At 46.6% G+C, this 7,500-nt stretch overlaps 1 non-coding gene across 1 annotated transcript in view; it reads left to right on the top strand.

Moving 5' to 3' along the window:
* Window positions 1-5,915: 5,915 nt before the first annotated feature.
* The window catches only part of LOC120845859, a 1,816-nt gene continuing 231 nt past the window's right edge, over window positions 5,916-7,500 (top strand). The window contains exon 1 of the ribosomal RNA XR_005716916.1: window positions 5,916-7,500. This exon is cut by the window's right edge and continues 231 nt beyond it. This is a non-coding gene — a ribosomal RNA (small subunit ribosomal RNA).

The following is a 7,500-nucleotide window of genomic DNA, read 5'->3' as shown; positions in this document are numbered from 1 at the left end:
TATCTAGCGGTCTCCTACATTTTTTTTTTTTATTATTATTTTTTTTTTGCTTCTGCTTTGCGTTGTTCCTGCGGAGTGATAGTTCTTGGTGAGCTCGGACGCTTTCCAACGCGTTAAGATTCTGGAGTGCAAACTTGTAAGAAACCTTTGCAACCGTGAGTAGTATGCAGTCGGCGCTGCTTGCACGCGATGTATTTTCGACGCGTTTTGTCCGTCTTATTGCCCGCGTGCGTTGGCGTACCTGGTTTCTGAAAGTGTGCGCGTCTCCCACGTGCATCTTAAACCATGCGTGGTCATTGCATGTTTTCGCTTGAGGAGATATCCATTTCCACCAGTGAGTAGTGTTCATTCGCCGCCGCTTCATCGCGATGTGCTTTTGACGTCTTTTTGCTTCTCTGTGCCGCCCGCCCTCCGTGCTTTCCGAAGGTGAGCGCATGGTTTCGCTTTGCAGTGCGCGCTCTGCAGCGTGGTGTTGTGGCGTGGTTCCGGTGAAAGTGCCTGTGGGTGACCTCGCGTGCGTCCGTAATTCCCTGCCTTCGGCCTACTCAGCGTGGACGTCACTTCTGTCCTGTGACCTGCTGCTCAGTGCTCAGTGCTGTGCTTGTGCAAGGCCTCTCGTGTGGGTGCCGTGTCCTACGTATCGCCCAACTAGGTTCTACTTGTGCCCCTTATTAATTCATTAATATGTGTCGTGTGTGTGTGTGCTCTTTGAGCAGTTTCCGTTCTTGTGCCGTCCGTCCAGTGAAAGGATTTTTTTATTTTTTTTTATTAAGTTATGGCGCTTGTTTTCGTGCAGCTCTACGTGGTCGTGTCCTCGTACGCAGTGGTGTGTTTGTGGAAAGTCTCTCGTTGTGTTGTGTTGTGCAGTGCAGTGCAGTGCAGTGCTGCGCGTGCGCCAAAGCCTCTGGATAAAAGAAAAAAAAATATATATATATATATAAATACACATTTTTTTTTCTAATTTTTTTTTAATTAATTTTACATGTGGTAAGTATGCATGACTTATACCATCCTTTGTATTGATTTATTTGGGTCGTGTCTTTTTTTTCCACATTATTAGCCTTCTTGTTCTCCTCCTCCTCCTGCTTATCATTATTGTAGAAATGTTTTCCTTTTTCTTTTTTTCCTCTTTCTTTCTAAGCTTTTAGTTTCCACCAGAGTGTCGAACCGAATTTTTTATTGGTTTGCTTCGATTTGCGGGAGCACAAAAGTAATGTAGGACATTAAAATAGCACAACAAATAGAAGAACAAGAGGTATACAGGACAGGCGCTGATGTTGAACTAGTTTCATTCAGGAAAAGTGAACATGTATATACACACGACAGGCAAAGCAGCACATATTCTTAAGGGCAGAAGATATTTGAGCTGGGATGCTGGTGTCTCCCAGCACGATCAAACCATCCGGGGCTATTGCCGCCTTCCCGGCTGCCCTCGGCACTTATCGTGAATAAAAGCTATATATGTATGTTTACTTTTCCTGGATAAAACTAGTTGAAAGTGAGTGCCTGTCCTGTATACTCCTTGTCCTCGTCTTTTTTGCGCTATTTTATATATTTTACTAAGATGAACCAACAGCGTACCGTATTAAAAAGAAAAAGAAGAAGCTAAAGTGATATTATATTTACCTGGTGCTTCTTTTCGCAATAGGCACTATTTCAAGAGTGCAAACGGGTATCTTTCCATTCATTTGTAGGGTTCGCTTATTTTCAGGTGCCGAGAAATAAATTGCTTTATTTAAATTTGATGGAGCAGTAAATGACAAGCTACATACATATCTGTCTTTCCTTGTTTTTTTTTTGTGTTATATTTTAGCCTGAATTTAAAAGTTATCAGTCTGTTGGGTCGCCTAATATACAGGTGATTGGCATTTGAGGTTTTTTTTCTTTACAAGATAATGGTTGATTCAATTTAGCAAGTAAGCATCAATTGTGCTACTTCTTTTTTTTCCTTCATCTTAAATAGAGCTAAGCAATCAACTCGACATGACGGCTACTTAATTTGTCGCTTTCTTACCGCCTGTTTTCCGAAACTGTGTGCTTTCTTTTCGTCGTCATCGACTTTGGGCTGCCGCTCCAAGTCCATAGAGCCTTTTTTTTTCAGCTATCCCTGCCGTACACCCTTGTACTTCTATTCATCGTCAGACTAATAGACAGTTATATTTTCTTCCGTACAGTTCCAAGTTGGCGGGTCAGTTTCGGTTCGGCTGAAACTAACTCCTCGGTTCCGGTTTTTCGTTCGCTTCGGTTTTCGGTTCGACACTCTGGTCTTCACCGTGCATGGCACCCCCCCCCCCTTCCTTCCTTCCTTCCTTCCCTCCCTCCCTCCCTCCCTCGCTCCCTCCCTCCCTCTCTCCCCTCTTCTCCTCCCTGCAAGAAAACAAACTGTCGTTTCGAAATATTTTCTTACTTGAACTGTGAAGGTTTTCAAGTGCATTTCCTTTCCTCCTTTATTGAGCGCACAATTCTAGAGTGGAACTTCCCTTCTGACATTGCAATAAAGTTTCCTGCACAAGGAAGAAAAACCTGCCATTTGACCTCCCTTGTTTGTGCAAAGTGTCAATGTTCCTATATTATGCTTGAACATGGTCTTTTTGTCTTCCTATTTGTCGCAGAAATCATGTATGTGTATGAGCTTATTGAGCTTGGCAGTAAAGCACGCGACATCTCCAGTATTCCGTTTGAAAGCGTTGTCCATGGCAAGTGCAGTAGTGTACAGTGTTCGACTCTCGCCCAGTTGAAAGCGCCAGAAAGCCCGTGTCGCCTCGCGACACGGGTAACCGCTAGAAAACACGCACATTTTAAAGTCGCGTGATTTGCACTTGATTCCTCGGAAGTACTTTGTGGGAGACGAAGCGGGCGTTCCATGCCAAGGACACGGAAGAGAGGGATTAGAAATAGAGCGAACAATTCGCGTGAAAAGAATAATATTTGTCTCCTATCAAACTTGCCAGAAAAGTAAGCGAGATTTCCAGTATTCCGTTTGAAAGCGCTGCCCGTCGCAAGTGCAGTAGTGTACAGTGTTCGGCTCTCGCCCAGTTGAAAGCGCCAGAAAGCCCGTGTCGCCTCGCGACACGGGTAACCGCTAGAAAACACGCACATTTTAAAGTAGCGTGATTTGCACTTGATTCCTCGGAAGTACTTTGTGGGAGACGAAGCGGGCGTTCCATGCCAAGGACACGGAAGAGAGAGATTAGAAATAGAGCGAACAATTCGCGTGAAAAGAATAATATTTTTCTCCTATCAAACTTGCCACAAAAGTAAGCGAGATTTCCAGTATTCCGTTTGAAAGCGCTGCCCGTCGCAAGTGCAGTAGTGTACAGTGTTCGGCTCTCGCCCAGTTGAAAGCGCCAGAAAGCCCGTGTCGCCTCGCGACACGGGTAACCGCTAGAAAACACGCACATTTTAAAGTCGCGTGATTTGCACTTGATTCCTCGGAAGTACTTTGTGGGAGACGAAGCGGGCGTTCCATGCCAAGGACACGGAAGAGAGAGATTAGAAATAGAGCGAACAATTCGCGTGAAAAGGATATTTGTCTCCTATCAAACTTGCCAGAAAAGTAAGCGAGATTTCCAGTATTCTGTTTGAAAGCGCTGCCCGTCGCAAGTGCAGTAGTGTACAGTGTTCGGCTCTCGCCCAGTTGAAAGCGCCAGAAAGCCCGTGTCGCCTCGCGACACGGGTAACCGCTAGAAAACGCGCGCATTTTAAAGTCGCGTGTTTTGCACTTGATTCCTCGGAAGTACTTTGTAGGAGACGAAGCGGGCGTTCCATGCCAAGGACACGGAAGAGAGAGATTAGAAATAGAGCGAACAATTCGCGTGAAAAGAATAATATTTGTCTCCTATCAAACTTGCCAGAAAAGTAAGCGAGATTTCCAGTATTCCGTTTGAAAGCGCTGCCCGTCGCAAGTGCAGTAGGGTAAATTGTTCGGCTCTCGCCCAGTTGAAAGCGCCAGAAAGCCCGTGTCGCCTCGCGACACGGGTAACCGCTAGAAAACACGCACATTTTAAAGTCGCGTGATTTGCACTTGATTCCTCGGAAGTACTTTGTGGGAGACGAAGCGGGCGTTCCATGCCAAGGACACGGAAGAGAGAGATTAGAAATAGAGCGAACAATTCGCGTGAAAAGAATAATATTTGTCTCCTATCAAACTTGCCAGAAAAGTAAGCGAGATTTCCAGTATTCCGTTTGAAAGCGCTGCCCGTCGCAAGTGCAGTAGTGTACAGTGTTCGGCTCTCGCCCAGTTGAAAGCGCCAGAAAGCCCGTGTCGCCTCGCGACACGGGTAACCGCTAGAAAACACGCACATTTTAAAGTCGCGTGTTTTGCACTTGATTCCTCGGAAGTACTTTGTGGGAGACGAAGCGGGCGTTCCATGCCAAGGACACGGAAGAGAGAGATTAGAAATAGAGCGAACAATTCGCGTGAAAAGAATAATATTTGTCTCCTATCAAACTTGCCAGAAAAGTAAGCGAGATTTCCAGTATTCCGTTTGAAAGCGCTGCCCGTCGCAAGTGCAGTAGGGTAAATTGTTCGGCTCTCGCCCAGTTGAAAGCGCCAGAAAGCCTGTGTCGCAAAGCGACACGGGTAACCGCTAGAAAACACGCATCTTTTTCTTTTGTTAATCCCGTGCTTCTCACTTCGTTCCTTGAGAGGACTTTGTCGGAAACTAAGTGGCGGGGCCTTCCAAACGAAACCAATGGTAGAAACAATGAAGTGAGCAAAGAAGAGTAGTGTAAAGAAAGAAAATTGCCTATTATGAAGCCTGCCGTAAACGCGCGATACCGCGAGCATTCGGATTAAAAGCAGTGACAATCTCACTTACTATAGCGCTCATTGTTCGGCTCTGACACAATTCAAAACGCATGAAACGCCCCGTGTAAATATTGGTTTACTTTGTAATAAGAAAGTCGATAAACTTTCTGTTGACCATGTTAACATGAACTGAAAGTCGAAAAGAAGTAATCAGAGTCAAGCAGGGGTCAGCACGTTTTTAATAAAAAGCGAGAAATAATTTTTTTATAGGGGTAGGATGTATGTATGTATATATAGAGGCAGACAGGAAAAAAAGAACATTTATATATATATATATACACACAAACATACATACATACATATATATATATATATATATATATATATATATATATATATATATATATATATATAAGGAGAGAGAGAGAGGGCAAAAAAATAAGAAAGAAAGAAGGACAAATAAATGATACTGAATAACGAGGAGCCACATAAGTGAGAGACAGTAAGTCAGTAAGTCAGTCAGTCAGTCACCGAAACTGATAACCCCAAACTATGTACAGAATGCTCTTGAAGGATCTTCTTTATACTTATCGGTGCTATTATGTGGAGGTGGGGTCTGTCGAGCGTTCGATTGGTGCGAGCGGCGTCTGACGACGTCGCCGACGCCTTTCGTCGCCGTCTCGGCCGCTGCCTCCGCCGCATGGTCGTTACAGCAAGGTACCTGCGATCTCTGGCGTCTGCCGTTGGGGTCGGTTCTCGGGTGCACCTGTGTCTTGAAAACGAATGCGAGAGGAGGGTGTTTCGGAGCGTCCGCGCTAACCGAACGGTGTGAAATGACGAGTGCGTTCTGACCGAAGGCCGGGGTGCGTCCTCGCGTCCTCACGGGACCTGAAAGCTCGGCAACGCTGCGAAGGCGTCGTCAATGATTTTTTTGGCGTACGACTTTCTGTTGCTACGACGAGAAAGAAATTTTTGCGCTTCTTGCCGCGTCGGTACCGACCTCGGTCGGGGATATTCCGGCTGCGCGCTCGAACGTGCTTCATTTCTTCTTGGATTTGGAAGTAATTCCTAAGCGTTGTGTGTGTTTGCGGTTCGTAAGGGGCGCCTGACGGTGGCCCCGCGTCCGCGCGTTGGTAGGGTTTTGGGCGACCCACCACGAAAAGATTACCTGGTTGATCCTGCCAGTAGTGATATGCTTGTCTCAAAGATTAAGCCATGCATGTCTAAGTACATGCCGAAACAAGGCGAAACCGCAAATGGCTCATTAAATCAGTTATGGTTCCTTAGATCGTTTCTTCCTACTTGGATAACTGTGGCAATTCTAGAGCTAATACATGCAGTGAGCCCGAAGCCCCTCGGGGCGACGGGTGCTTTTATTAGACCAAGATCAATCGGGCTTCGGTCCGTTTTGTGTGGTGACTCTGGATAACTTTGTGCTGATCGCACGGCCACGAGCCGGCGACGTTTCTTTCAAGTGTCTGCCTTATCAACTGTCGATGGTAGGTTATGCGCCTACCATGGTTGTTACGGGTAACGGAGAATCAGGGTTCGATTCCGGAGAGGGAGCCTGAGAAAGGGCTACCACATCCAAGGAAGGCAGCAGGCGCGCAAATTACCCACTCCCGGCACGGGGAGGTAGTGACGAAAAATAACAATACGGGACTCTTTTGAGGCCCCGTAATTGAAATGAGTACACTCTAAATCCTTTAACGAGGATCCATTGGAGGGCAAGTCTGGTGCCAGCAGCCGCGGTAATTCCAGCTCCAATAGCGTATACTAAAGTTGCTGCGGTTAAAAAGCTCGTAGTTGGATCTCAGTTACAGGCGGGAAGTGCGTGGACACCACGTTACGGCCCGTGCTGAACATCATGCCTGTCGTGGCTTGGTTCCCTTCATCAGGTGCCTTGCTTTGGCCGGCGCGTTTACTTTGAAAAAATTATAGTGCTCAACGCAGGCGATTCGCCTGAATAACAGTGCATGGAATAATAGAACAAGATCCTGTTTCTGTTCTGTTGGTTTTTGGAATACAGGATAATGATTAAGAGGGACAGACAGGGGCATTCGTATTGCGGCGCTAGAGGTGAAATTCTTGGACCGTCGCAAGACGAACTACTGCGAAAGCATTTGCCAAGAATGTTTTCATTGATCAAGAACGAAAGTTAGAGGTTCGAAGGCGATCAGATACCGCCCTAGTTCTAACCATAAACGATGCCAACCAGCGATCCGCCTGAGTTACTCGAATGACTCGGCGGGCAGCTTCCGGGAAACCAAAGTATTTGGGTTCCGGGGGAAGTATGGTTGCAAAGCTGAAACTTAAAGGAATTGACGGAAGGGCACCACCAGGAGTGGAGCCTGCGGCTTAATTTGACTCAACACGGGAAAACTTACCCGGCCCGGACACTGGGAGGATTGACAGATTGAGAGCTCTTTCTTGATTCGGTGGATGGTGGTGCATGGCCGTTCTTAGTTGGTGGAGCGATTTGTCTGGTTAATTCCGATAACGAACGAGACTCTAGCCTATTAAATAGGTGCGTGGTTCTCTGCACCTTGCACCCTTCTTAGAGGGACAAGCGGCTCCTAGCCGCACGAAACAGAGCAATAACAGGTCTGTGATGCCCTTAGATGTCCGGGGCCGCACGCGCGCTACACTGAAGGAAGCAGCGTGTTTTTATCCCTGTCTGTAAAGACTGGGTAACCCGTGGAACCTCCTTCGTGATTGGGATAGGGGCTTGCAATTGTTCCCCTTGAACG

The sequence above is a fragment of the Ixodes scapularis genome, unplaced genomic scaffold, assembly GCF_016920785.2.
Source record: "Ixodes scapularis isolate PalLabHiFi unplaced genomic scaffold, ASM1692078v2 ptg001131l_1___fragment_3__unscaffolded, whole genome shotgun sequence".
NCBI classification, from domain to species: Eukaryota; Metazoa; Arthropoda; class Arachnida; order Ixodida; family Ixodidae; genus Ixodes; species Ixodes scapularis.
This window is presented reverse-complemented; position numbering and strand designations above follow the sequence as displayed.